The following is a 14,122-nucleotide window of genomic DNA, read 5'->3' on the forward strand; positions in this document are numbered from 1 at the left end:
AGCATGCTTAGGCAAATGAGGAGCGAGACCCACCAATCCCTCGCCACTTCGCTGAAAGCTCCTCATCTGCATAAAGAGAACACTTTTACAAGGGAGCAGAGTGGCGCAGCGGAAGCGTGCTGGGCCCATAACCCAGAGGTCGATGGATCAAAACCATCCTCTGCTAATGTTACTTGATTTTTCCTCTGAGGACCAATCTTTCATTTCCACGCTGCCAGCATGGAAAAACGCAGGCTTGTGCTAGCTATGTGAGAAAAGACTTCTCAACTATCTGTCTCTGCTGAAATACAAGAAAGTGATCATCAAAGGATCAACCCCATACTTTGAAAGTAAAGATACCCAATTATAAGCATAAATGACTGGTGGGACCTTCACATGTTTTTCCGGGCACGCTTTGAATTTCATTCTTGCCTTTTTGTTCTGCACTTATCAATCTTCTGGGCATTTCATGGAAGGCACTCTCTTTCTCTTCGCTGCTTTGCTTCCAAAGCTGCCTAAAGATGCTCATATTCACTATTGGTGCTGCTTCTTTCCATTTCTTCTCTTCTGCACAGCTTTATCCTTGGTTTCAATCCCCAGTTTCTTACAGTCTGCAAGAAAATTTCCACTGCTTTTCATGTTGGTATCTAAACCAAATGCACCATTGAAGCTGGTGCAAGATAGTCTCTGAACTCGGGGTTGTAATGTCTAGAACTGAGAGCATTTATGTCAGAGAGCGTTGGTGGTATAGTGGTGAGCATAGCTGCCTTCCAAGCAGTTGACCCGGGTTCGATTCCCGGCCAACGCAATGCAAATATTTATATATTCTCCAGGCAGGATATATTTTAATGCAATATGTCACAAAACGGAAATATCATAAACAGGTTAATCAGCCGGTATATAAAAAAAATAAACAAATACGTAGGCAGGCATCTCGATCGCCCCATCTGCTACATTCATTGTCCTAATATATACTATTTTCCATAAAGCAGAGTCACCCCTCACATGTGCTGGTAATAAATATGTTGCAGGGGGCAGACAATGAAAGGGTCGAGCCCCGATCAGACATTATAACTCCAGCATCTCTAGGTTAAAAAGCATTTCTAGGCAATATCTAGCCTTTCAAAAAATTGGCAAGATCCCCCGATAAATCTAGCAAAAGTCCCAACGATTTTGTGCATACTTGTGCTCTCACCTGAATGCAGCGCCACCTTGTAGCCATCGGAGGGAACTGCGGCTCTCAAAATGTTTTATCAGAGGCCAAGTTGAGAGGACTCCAAGAAGCAGATGGCCACGGAAAGAGCCTCTGACTGCAGCAGGAAGGGTGGATTCTTCAAATTGGCATAGTTTCCTGTCCAACGTCCTCTCACGTCCCAAACGCTCCCAAACGCGCAAAAGCCTCACACCGGGTAGATCTCTGGCTCTCAGGTAAAGCCAAATCCTGAGCATGCTAGCGCTAGGATCACAGAGAGAAGAGAGGGTCAGAGAGCTCCTGTCCTGGTAAAGCCCTGAAACGGCTAGTGCCGAAGAGGGTCTGCACTTTCAGTTATGACTGACTGTGAGAGGGGAAGATGAAGATTTTCTGCACCCAGCATACCTTGCGACATGCTTAGGCAAATGAGGAGAGAGCCCCACCAATCCCTTGCCACTCCGCTGAAAGCTCCTCCTCTGCATAAAGAGAACACTTTTACAAGGGAGCAGAGTGGCGCAGTGGAAGCGTGCTGGGCCCATAACCCAGAGGTCGATGGATCGAAACCATCCTCTGCTATAATATTTCTTGTTTTTTCTTCTGAGGACCAATCTGTCATTTCCATGCTACCAGCAAGGAAAAGCGCAGGCTTGTGCTAGCTATGTGAGAAAAGACTTCTCAACTATCTGTCTCTGCTGAAATACAAGAGAGTGATCGCCAAAGGATCAACCCCATACTTTGAAAGTAAAGATACCCAATTATAAGCATAAATGACTGGTGGGACCGTCACACGTTTTTCTGGGCATGCTTTGAATGTCATTCTTGCCTTTTCGTTCTGCTCTTATCATTCTCCTGGGCATTTCATGGAAGGCACTCTCTTTCTCTTCGCTGCTTTGCTTCCAATGCTGCCTAAATATGTTCATTTCCACTATTTGTACTACTGCTTTCCATTTCTTCTCTTCTGCACAGATTTGGCCTTGGTTTCAATCCCCAGTTCCTTAGCCTCTACAAGAAACTTTCTACTGCTTTTCATGTTGGTATCTAAACCAAATGCACCATTGAAACTGGTGCAAGATAGTCATTGAACTCGGGGTTGTAATCTTTAGAACCGAGAGCCCCCAAATCATAGGGCGTTGGTGGTATAGAGGTGAGCATAGCTGCTTCCCAAGCAGTTGACCCGGGTTCGATTCCCGGCCAATGCAGTGCAAATTTTTATATGTTCTCCAAGCAGGATTTGTTTTAATGCAACATGTCACAAAAAGGAAATATCATGAACAGATTAATCAGACGTTAAATTTTTTAAAAAATGAAATACTTAGGCAGGCATCTCGATCGCCCCATCTGCTACATTCATTGTCCTATTAGATGCTATTTTCCAAAAAGCAGAGTCACCACTCACATGTGCTGGTAATAAATATGTTGCGGGCGGAAGACAATGAAAGGGCTGAACCCCGACCAGACATTCTAACTCTAGCATCTCTATATTAAAAAGCATTTCTAGGCAATATCTAGCATGTGAATAAAAGTAGGCAAGATCCACCGATGAATCTGGCAAAAGTCCCCAACGATTTTGTGCACACTTGTTCTCTCACCTGAATGCAGCGCCAACTTGTAGCCATCGGATGTAACTGCAGCTCACAAAATGTTATATCAGAGAGCAAGTTGAGAGGACTCCAAGAGGCAGATGTCCATGGAAAGAGCCTCTCACGACAGCAGGAAGGTTCGATATTTCAAGATGGCAACATTTCCTGTCCAACGTCCTCACGTCCCGAACGCTCCCAAATGCTCAAAAGCCTCACACCGGGCAAGCCCTCACCGGGTAGATCTCTGGCTCCCAGTTAAAATCAAATCCTGAGCATGCTAGCGCTATGATCAAAGAGAGAGGAGAGGGTTAGAGAGCTGCTATCTTGGTAAAGGCCTGAAACTGCTAGTTCCCAAGAGGGTCTGCACTTTCAGTTATGACTGACTGTGAGACGAGAAGATGAAGATTTTCTGCACCCAGCATACATTGCAGCATGCTTAGGCAAATGAGGAGCGAGACCCACCAATCCCTCGCCACTTCGCTGAAAGCTCCTCATCTGCATAAAGAGAACACTTTTACAAAGGAGCAGAGTGGCGCAGCGGAAGCGTGCTGGGCCCATAACCCAGAGGTCGATGGATCGAAACCATCCTCTGCTAATGTTACTTGATTTTTCCTCTGAGGACCAATCTTTCATTTCCACGCTGCCAGCATGGAAAAACGCAGGCTTGTGCTAGCTAGGTGAGAAAAGACTTCTCAACTATCTGTCTCTGCTGAAATACAAGAAAGTGATCATCAAAGGATCAACCCCATACTTTGAAAGTGAAGATACCCAATTATAAGCATAAATGACTGGTGGGACCTTCACATGTTTTTCCGGGCACGCTTTGAATTTCATTCTTGCCTTTTTGTTCTGCACTTATCAATCTTCTGGGCATTTCATGGAAGGCACTCTCTTTCTCTTCGCTGCTTTGCTTCCAAAGCTGCCTAAAGATGCTCATATTCACTATTTGTGCTGCTTCTTTCCATTTCTTCTCTTCTGCACAGCTTTAACCTTGGTTTCAATCCCCAGTTTCTTACCGTCTGCAAGAACATTTCCACCGCTTTTCATGTTGGTATCTAAACCAAATGCACCATTGAAGCTGGTGCAAGATAGTCACTGAACTCGGGGTTGTAATGTCTAGAACTGAGAGCACACATGTCAGAGAGCGTTGGTGGTATAGTGGTGAGCATAGCTGCCTTCCAAGCAGTTGACCCGGGTTCGATTCCCGGCCAACGCAATGCAAATATTTATATATTCTCCAGGCAGGATATATTTTAATGCAATATGTCACAAAACGGAAATATCATAAACAGGTTAATCAGCCGGTATATAAAAAAAATAAACAAATACGTATGCAGGCATCTCGATCGCCCCATCTGCTACATTCATTGTCCTAATATATACTATTTTCCATAAAGCAGAGTCACCACTCACATGTGCTGGTAATAAATATGTTGCAGGAGGCAGATAATGAAAGGGCCGAGCCCCGATCAGACATTATAACTCCTGCATCTCTAGGTAAAAAAGCATTTCTAGGCAATATCTAGCCTTTCAAAAAATTGGCAAGATCCCCTGATAAATCTAGCAAAAGTCCCAACGATTTTGTGCATACTTGTGCTCTCACCTGAATGCAGCGCCACCTTGTAGCCATCGGAGGTAACTGCGGCTCTCAAAATGTTTTATCAGAGGCCAAGTTGAGAGGACTCCAAGAAGCAGATGGCCACGGAAAGAGCCTCTGACTGCAGCAGGAAGGGTGGATACTTCAAATTGGCATAGTTTCCTGTCCAACGTCCTCTCACGTCCCAAACGCTCCCAAACGCTCAAAAGCCTCACACCGGGCAAGCCCTCACCGGGTAGATCTCTGGCTCCCAGTTAAAATCAAATCCTGAGCATGCTAGCGCTAGGATCAAAGAGAGAGGAGAGGGTTAGAGAGCTGCTATCTTGGTAAAGGCCTGAAACTGCTAGTTCCCAAGAGGGTCTGCACTTTCAGTTATGACTGACTGTGAGACGAGAAGATGAAGATTTTCTGCTCCCAGCATACATTGCAGCATGCTTAGGCAAATGAGGAGAGAGCCCCACCAATCCCTTGCCACTCCGCTGAAAGTTTCTCCTCTGCATAAAGAGAACACTTTTACAAGGGAGCAGAGTGGCGCAGCGGAAGCGTGCTGGGCCCATAACCCAGAGGTTGATGGATCGAAACCATCCTCTGCTATAATATTTCTTGTTTTTTCTTCTGAGGACCAATCTGTCATTTCCACGCTACCAGCAAGGAAAAGCGCAGGCTTGTGCTAGCTATTTGAGAAAAGACTTCTCAACTATCTGTCTGCTAAAATACAAGAGAGTGATCGCCAAAGGATCAACCCCATACTTTGAAAGTAAAGATACCCAATTATAAGCATAAATGACTGGTGGGACCGTCACACGTTTTTCTGGGCATGCTTTGAATGTCATTCTTGCCTTTTCGTTCTGCTCTTATCATTCTCCTGGGCATTTCATGGAAGGCACTCTCTTTCTCTTCGCTGCTTTGCTTCCAATGCTGCCTAAATATGTTCATTTCCACTATTTGTACTACTGCTTTCCATTTCTTCTCTTCTGCACAGATTTGGCCTTGGTTTCAATCCCCAGTTCCTTACCCTCTACAAGAAACTTTCTACTGCTTTTCATGTTGGTATCTAAACCAAATGCACCATTGAAACTGGTGCAAGATAGTCATTGAACTCGGGGTTGGAATCTTTAGAACCGAGAGCAACCACATCATAGGGCGTTGGTGGTATAGTGGTGAGCATAGCTGCTTCCCAAGCAGTTGACCCGGGTTCGATTCCCGGCCAATGCAGTGCAAATTTTTATATGTTCTCCAAGCAGGATTTGTTTTAATGCAACATGTCACAAAACGGAAATATCATGAACAGATTAATCAGACGTTAAATTAAAAAAAAAATGAAATACTTAGGCAGGCATCTCGATCGCCCCATCTGCTACATTCATTGTCCTATTAGATGCTATTTTTCAAAAAGCAGAGTCACCACTCACATGTGCTGGTAATAAATATGTTGCGGGCGGTAGACAATGAAAGGGCTGAACCCCGACCAGACATTCTAACTCTAGCATCTCTATATTAAAAAGCATTTCTAGGCAATATCTAGCATGTGAATAAAAGTAGGCAAGATCCACCGATGAATCTGGCAAAAGTCCCCAACGATTTTGTGCACACTTGTTCTCTCACCTGAATGCAGCGCCACCTTGTAGCAATCGGATGTAACTGCAGCTCACAAAATGTTATATCAGAGAGCAAGTTGAGAGGACTCCAAGAGGCAGATGTCCATGGAAAGAGCCTCTCACGACAGCAGGAAGGTTGGATATTTCAAGATGGCAACATTTCCTGTCCAACGTCCTCACGTCCCGAACGCTCCCAAACGCTCAAAAGCCTCAGCCCTCACCGGGTAGATCTCTGGCTCCCAGTTAAAATCAAATCCTGAGCATGCTAGCGCTAGGATCAAAGAGAGAGGAGAGGGTTAGAGAGCTGCTATCTTGGTAAAGGCCTGAAACTGCTAGTTCCCAAGAGGGTCTGCACTTTCAGTTATGACTGACTGTGAGACGAGAAGATGAAGATTTTCTGCACCCAGCATACATTGCAGCATGCTTAGGCAAATGAGGAGCGAGACCCACCAATCCCTCGCCACTTCGCTGAAAGCTCCTCATCTGCATAAAGAGAACACTTTTACAAGGGAGCAGAGTGGCGCAGCGGAAGCGTGCTGGGCCCATAACCCAGAGGTCGATGGATCAAAACCATCCTCTGCTAATGTTACTTGATTTTTCCTCTGAGGACCAATCTTTCATTTCCACGCTGCCAGCATGGAAAAACGCAGGCTTGTGCTAGCTAGGTGAGAAAAGACTTCTCAACTATCTGTCTCTGCTGAAATACAAGAAAGTGATCATCAAAGGATCAACCCCATACTTTGAAAGTGAAGATACCCAATTATAAGCATAAATGACTGGTGGGACCTTCACATGTTTTTCCGGGCACGCTTTGAATTTCATTCTTGCCTTTTTGTTCTGCTTTTGTGCCGCTCGCCGAGGAGTAATTGACCCGTGTTGCCTGCAGCTACTGGAGCCCCGTAGGGCATTGGCCTCACCTAACCTGTGTCCAGGGAGCCCCGTTGGGCATTGGAAGTTGATAGGTGAGCCGCTGTATAGGAGGACGGGACTGCGAGGACCAGCAGGCTGTGCGTGTTCCATCCAGCACACCTGCCGCCTCTTCCCGTGACTCCGCCCCCTGCTGACCGCTGAAAACTGCTCGCGGCCCCCGCTTCGCGGGAGCCGCTCGCCGAGGAGTAATTGACCCGTGTTGCCTGCAGCTACTGGAGCCCCGTAGGGCATTGGCCTCACCTAACCTGTGTCCAGGGAGCCCCGTTGGGCATTGGAAGTTGATAGGTGAGCCGCTGTATAGGAGGACGGGACTGCGAGGACCAGCAGGCTGTGCGTGTTCCATCCAGCACACCTGCCGCCTCTTCCCGTGACTCCGCCCCCTCTATCTCCAGCCAGTATAAGATCTGAAGGTATTACGCGTCAGCGGGACGCGTTTGCGGGACATCACCCGGGACAAAGCCCGGACTAAGGGCGGACCCTCTGAGACCCTCCGAGGCCGATCGAGGCTGGGCTGGGCCAGGAGTGACTCCGCTGCATTGTGGTAATTGGGAGTTTCTTCTTCATTTTCTTTCAAAAATTGCCATGGATTCTAGTGTGAATGTCATGCCTGGGGAGAAACCAAGGCCAGTGGTAAATGGCCCCCTTGACAGTTATTTTAAAAAATCCTACGTAATGGATAAGGAGCTGGACACTACCCTGGAGGAGCGTAGACTAGAACGTCGTCGCTCAATTGAAAACATGAAACGTAGAGCTCCAGAGGTTGTCTCCCCAAACATTCCTGCTGTTGATAGTGGTAGCAATGGTGTAAACGACACCCCCCTCTCGCAAGAGGGTGTTCCGCTATTATTACGTGACTGTTCGCCCTCAAACTGTGTCCCTAGTGTTCAGGTTATCAGCGACTCTCTCCCCCCACATGCCACAAGTCATTCTAAAATTTTCAATACGCGCCTTGTGGGACGGGGGGTAGGAAAAAAGGCTAAGAATCTGAACAAGGGGATTACTCACGGCCCTCCTCCCAGAAAAAAAAGGCGTAGGGTGGGGGTGATCAATGGGCCCAGGACACTGCATTCAGAATTTGGCCACTATCCTTCTAATGGGTCTGTTTCAGGGTTATTAATTGGGCCAGATCATAGCCAGACGACGGCCATTAGTACAAGTTCAAAGGCTGTGGACCCTGTTGTGACCCCCTTAGAGCCTGCTCTATCAACTGTAGTTATCCCACAGGTGCCTATTCCCACAGATTTTTTACCCCAACTGGGGGATATGATTAGCATTCTCCTTTTACCCATTACTGACATCTTAAGGAAGTTGGAGTATAGGCTAGCAAACATCGAATCTACAATGAGAAATATGGCCGTTGTAGGTAAGGTTACAAAGGATGGTACTAGTAAACAGGCTGGAGCTCCCCCTATAAATCTACCTAGGGAACCTCCTGATCTTAGTAGGAACGTAATGCAGACTGCGGCCCACCTAGTTCCGGACCAGGGCAGAAATGAACCTTTGTTGCCGAAGGAACATTTAGTTAGCAAGCCCGTCATGGAGTTGGGGGAGGAAGCCAGTATTGCCCCAGTAGGGAGTACCGTCCAGGCGCAGGGTAACCCTAGGTGGGAGGGGGCCCCTGGGATTCATGGTCTTCGGGTTGATTTACCCCCAGAAGCTGCACCCTTAGTGGTGGTGTTGACTGGGGTTCCTGTTTTAACTGATAATAAGAGTGAGGATTACGCCCAGCTTAAAAATAAAACTATCCACTGGTTAAGAACATATAGACCCATAAATAGGGAAGTAAATGGTGAGATATTACATGTTAGACGTCTCCCATGGCTTGGTGGAAGGAATAAAGACGTGGATGGAGATATAGTTCTGATCAATTTCAGAGACCCAGAAGCGGTAGCTTCTATATTGAACTGGCCTCTGGGCAACGGTAATAGCCAAATTCGCCCTCGATCTTTGACCTATTTCTATCCTAGGTCTTTGGTTTTCCCCACATCCTATGTAAGGAAAAATCGCTCAGTCTACACTAATGACCCCACTGCCCTTTATGCACCAAATCAGCGAATCGATCACCAAGGTTGGAATATGGTCCCCCCTAGCGGCCCCAGGAATAACAACATTCGGAGAATGGAGTACCTGAGGCCTTTTACTCCTTTAGAATTAGGGAATAGGTTTGATGTTTTTTCCAGCATGGATGATTGTGATTGAAAATTACAGTTTGGGCAGGGGAAGCGGGAGAGTCCAATTGGAGGTGGAGTTGTGGGGAACGTTACTGTGTTACCCAATGTGGTTGATGACCCTCAAAGCAGTGATGGGCTTCTCCAGGATGCGGAAAACATCACTCTAAGAACTTCTAATGTGTCAGATACCACCATATGTACTGCCGAAAAATGTATGATAAATCCAACAATATCATCGGCCACAATAGTTACCAACCCATCCCATGTCGCCTTAGAAGAGAACCTAAGGGCTATTACATGGAATATAGCTGGGCTAGCTTCTAAGGTAAACACCCCCATATGGGCTGATTTTATTAAACAAGGTTACGATATTATTTTCCTGCAAGAAACTTGGGATAGGGCTGAAGTACATGTTGAGGGCTATACTTCCTTTAATGTGCAGGCTGTGGCATCCCAAGCTGGTCGAGCCAAGGGCGGACTCGTGACCCTGATATCCACTGCACTGACTGAGTTCTGTGCTAGTGATCATGTAGTTCTAGGTGAACATGCCTCGGTTCTGCGTATGGTTCATAGCGGTTGCAGAGACTTAATAATAGTGAACTTTTATAACAACATAGCCGGGCACAAACAGGGAAAGTTTATTTCTGACATAGAGCAGGCCATTGATGCCTTTTTATTGAGTACACCCAAACCTGCTGCCATCATATGGGTGGGAGATTTTAACATTAAATCATGTACCTATGCACTCAAGGGGGCTTGTGGCCATAGGGAGGAGTACTCGGGAAGGGAAACAACATGTGTATATAATCATTTCCCGCATAACAACTATGGTAGTGCTCTGAATAACCTATTGGCCAAATATGATCTGGACCTCCTAGAGTGTGATAAGAACAAAAACAATGTTAGATGTCCGACATTTCACGGGAGGAACAGTCAATCATTTATTGATCATATTATGATATCTTGCTCTGTAGCTTATATCAATGTTTGGGTGATTGAACAAAAGGTCAGTGATCACAACAGTGTAACCGTTGAACTATTGGGTTGGGGAATCAAAAGGAATACCTTTGGTAAACCAATTCAGGACATTGTTGCAGTAAGACCGAATGGGATGAGAGTGAAATGGATAAAAGTTGACCCTACTAAACTTGTTGCCAATGTGATCACAAACTGTTGTGGTGAGGTTGAGTATTGCTTGTTGCTGGACCCATGCCCACGAATTCTGCTATCCAAATTCCTAACTATTACAAAAACCATTGAGAAATCCCTGACACACAAACCTCGGAAATTAAGGAAAGTTAAGGCGGTGTGGTTCGATGACCATTGTGCGCAGTCATTAAAAAGGTTAAAAATTTCACTTGATGCCACACCAAGAGACGTTTGTAAGATCAGGGAAGAGCGCCTTAACTATAAAACTGCACTCTCCATTAGGAAGAAGGAATTGCAGGATGCGGCATGGGAAAAATTAGATCTGGCTGCAGATACCAAAGATCATAAACTTTTTTGGGACACTGTAAATAGTCCATTCCTGAAGAACGACAATGTCCCTGAACTAACCTCGCATGTCAGTTGTCAGGCCTGGATAGCTCACTTCACTGGGATTTTTAATTCTGATTTTACTACTGTTTTTAATTCTAATGTTTTAATTGATACTCCAACCTGTTTTAAATGGGAGAAATTATTGTTCTCGGTGACACTAAGCGAGGTGATTGTGGCAATTGAAAAGAGTAAGGGGGGGAAAGCCCCGGGTCCAGATGGGGTCCCCGTGGACTTCTTCAAATCTGAGATTGTTTTATGGGCCCCCATTTTAACCCGTTATTTTAATGCTGCAATCGAGGACGAGTTACCAACCTCATGGGGTCAATCCATCTTAGTACCACTTTTTAAAAAGGGTTCTAGGGCTGAAGCACGAAATTATCGCCCAATTTCACTTTTAGACTCGTCGTTAAAGATTTTGAGTCGTATACTTCTGGTGAGACTAGAGACCTGGGCCGAGGACAATAATGTTCTTTCGCCTATTCAGTTTGGGTTCCGAAGGGGTCTAGGAACTATGGAGCAGTGCGTGAACCTTGAACTTATCATCGGCAAGTACACTAAAGCCAAGGAGGGGAATTTGTTTATGTGCTTTGCCGATCTAAGTTCTGCTTTTGATTTAGTGGAACACGCACTGCTCTGGCCAGTACTACTTGACATGGGCGCACCACCTGAAATCATCCACCTCTTGGCTAGAATGTATAGTAATCTTTCAAGTAAGGTTAGATTCGGAACAAATGGTGAATGCACCCCCCTTTTTAAAATTGGTAGAGGGATCCGACAAGGGTGTGTGCTTGCTCCCCTTTTATTCTCCCTTTTTATAAATCAGGTTGATCGATTTTTACAAGAATTTTATGCTGATGCTCCCATCATCAATGGTAAGCAAATACCCGTCCTATTATATGCGGACGACGCGGTCCTGATTTCCAGGACCGCGAATGGGTTGCAAAAGTTAATCGAGAAGTTTCATATTTTTATTCAGGGCAGAAAGCTTAAAATTAACAAGGGTAAGACTATGACTATGACCTGTGGTAAGAAAATAAAGAAAAACAAGTCATTCTTTTTAGATGGGGATAAACTTGAGGCAGTTCGACATTTCTGCTACTTAGGTATCACCTTTTCAGGTGATGGGAGATGGGTAAACGAGCAATCCTGTGTTGGTATGAAGATGACCAGAAATACAAATTGCATCTTCAGATTCGCCTCGAAATTGGGGGGTCGTAGAATTCGAGAGATGATTTCCATCTATAATTCAAGGTGCATGTCCTCTGTTTTGTATGGAGCAGGGATATGGGGATATAATCGCCAGATTGCGCTGTCCATCCAGCAAGAGGAAAACAAGTACTTGAAACGACTATTATGCCTTCCTGCTTCTGCCTCAAACGAGATTACCCACAGAGAGCTAGGCATAAATTATGTCACAGATCTGATTGCATTGCGTTCCTTGTCCCTATGGCGGTCCATATGGGCCAAAGAAGAAACTAGGTTTACCCAGGAAGTAATTTTGGACTGTATCCAATTAGATAGGCATTGGAAAATCCCCTGGTTAGAACATATTCACTCCTGGTATAAGATTCTCTTTGGCCAGGATATTTTTAAAGATATTTTAACAACATCGGTTTTAACAAAGCGTAACCTTAAAACCACTTACTTGGACCATACAAAAGGGACCAGAACGAAGGAGTATGCAATGCAAAGTACGTTCAAATTATATTTGGAGTATAACCTTAGTACAAGATTCCCACCTTATCTTACATTTGTTAGTATTAATTCTCATCGCTTCGTTCTAGCACGCCTGAGGTTGGGAATAGTCCACCATTTGGTGGCTTTCCCAACCGTAAAAAAACCCGGGTTATGTCTGTGCCCATGCGATGGGAAATCTAAACAGAGCATCTGCCACTTTTTACTCTTTTGTAATTTTTATTCTGGTTTTAGAAAGTTTTATTTGAAGCAATTATTTTTAGAATATAAGACATACAATACAAGAGCCGCAATACAATTGTTGTTTGATTTGGCTTCCCCAAATGTGTGCTATCGCGTGGCCACCTACATTTTAAAATGCACCTGGCACAGGAAATCAATTATTATATGATTCCCTCCTTCCGTTATCCCCGTTCACCCCGTTGGCTATTATATTTATGACTATTGGTGATTTACTGTTAAGTTACATTGTTTGTTGTGTATTTATTTTTGTACTGACATCTGCACAAACTTTTATTACAAACAAACTGCTGCTAAAATGTCTAAATTGAATTAACTCCCCCCCTAATAACCATTACTAAAATGTACTTAATGATTAAATTTAATTCTGTATTCAATGTGATATACTTTATTGATTTAACAATCTTGGCATGGATTGTGATGTGATTTTAAATGTTTTTTTTATTTTTTTTTTATTATTTTTATTTTCATAAATTTGATTTTTTATTGTTTTGATATATGTTGCTATATGGTTGTACCTGTACATACCGAATAAAGCATTTTGAATTGTTGAATTGTTCTGCACTTATCAATCTTTTGGGCATTTCATGGAAGGCACTCTCTTTCTCTTCGCTGCTTTGCTTCCAAAGCTGCCTAAAGATGCTCATATTCACTATTGGTGCTGCTTCTTTCCATTTCTTCTCTTCTGCACAGCTTTATCCTTGGTTTCAATCCCCAGTTTCTTACCGTCTGCAAGAAAATTTCCACTGCTTTTCATGTTGGTATCTAAACCAAATGCACCATTGAAGCTGGTGCAAGATAGTCTCTGAACTCGGGGTTGTAATGTCTAGAACTGAGAGCACACATGTCAGAGAGCGTTGGTGGTATAGTGGTGAGCATAGCTGCCTTCAAAGCAGTTGACCTGGGTTCGATTCCCGGCCAATGCAATGCAAATATTTATATATTCTCCAGGCAGGATATATTTTAATGCAATATGTCACAAATCGGAAATATCATAAACAGATTAATCAGCCGGTATATAAAAAAAATAAACAAATACGTAGGCAGGCATCTCGATCGCCCCATCTGCTACATTCATTGTCCTAATATATACTATTTTCCATAAAGCAGAGTCACCACTCACATGTGCTGGTAATAAATATGTTGCAGGGGGCAGACAATGAAAGGGCCGAGCCCCGATCAGACATTATAACTCCAGCATCTCTAGGTTAAAAAGCATTTCTAGGCAATATCTAGCCTTTCAAAAAATTGGCAAGATCCCCCGATAAATCTAGCAAAAGTCCCAACGATTTTGTGCATACTTGTGCTCTCACCTGAATGCAGCGCCACCTTGTAGCCATCGGAGGTAACTGCGGCTCTCAAAATGTTTTATCAGAGGCCAAGTTGAGAGGACTCCAAGAAGCAGATGGCCACGGAAAGAGCCTCTGACTGCAGCAGGAAGGGTGGATACTTCAAATTGACATAGTTTCCTGTCCAACGTCCTCTCATGTCCCAAACGCTCCCAAACGCACAAAAGCCTCACACCGGGTAGATCGCTGGCTCTCAGGTAAAGCCAAATCCTGAGCATGCTAGCGCTAGGATCACAGAGAGAAGAGAGGGTC

At 44.6% G+C, this 14,122-nt stretch overlaps 4 non-coding genes across 4 annotated transcripts; all 4 read left to right on the forward strand.

Moving 5' to 3' along the window:
• The first annotated feature begins 715 nt into the window (after positions 1 to 715).
• TRNAG-UCC (transfer RNA glycine (anticodon UCC)) lies at positions 716 to 787 on the forward strand. Its single transcript has one exon. It is a non-coding gene; the product is annotated as a tRNA-Gly (tRNA).
• Positions 788 to 2,298: 1,511 nt separating this feature from the next.
• TRNAG-CCC (transfer RNA glycine (anticodon CCC)) lies at positions 2,299 to 2,370 on the forward strand. The gene has a single exon. It is a non-coding gene; the product is annotated as a tRNA-Gly (tRNA).
• Positions 2,371 to 3,895: 1,525 nt separating this feature from the next.
• On the forward strand, positions 3,896 to 3,967 carry TRNAG-UCC (transfer RNA glycine (anticodon UCC)). Its single transcript has one exon. It is a non-coding gene; the product is annotated as a tRNA-Gly (tRNA).
• A 1,524-nt stretch (positions 3,968 to 5,491) lies between these two features.
• Positions 5,492 to 5,563, forward strand: TRNAG-CCC (transfer RNA glycine (anticodon CCC)). Its single transcript has one exon. It is a non-coding gene; the product is annotated as a tRNA-Gly (tRNA).
• The last annotated feature ends 8,559 nt before the right edge of the window (positions 5,564 to 14,122 follow it).

The sequence above is a fragment of the Triturus cristatus genome, chromosome 11 (genome assembly GCF_964204655.1).
Source record: "Triturus cristatus chromosome 11, aTriCri1.1, whole genome shotgun sequence".
Lineage (NCBI taxonomy): Eukaryota > Metazoa > Chordata > Amphibia > Caudata > Salamandridae > Triturus > Triturus cristatus.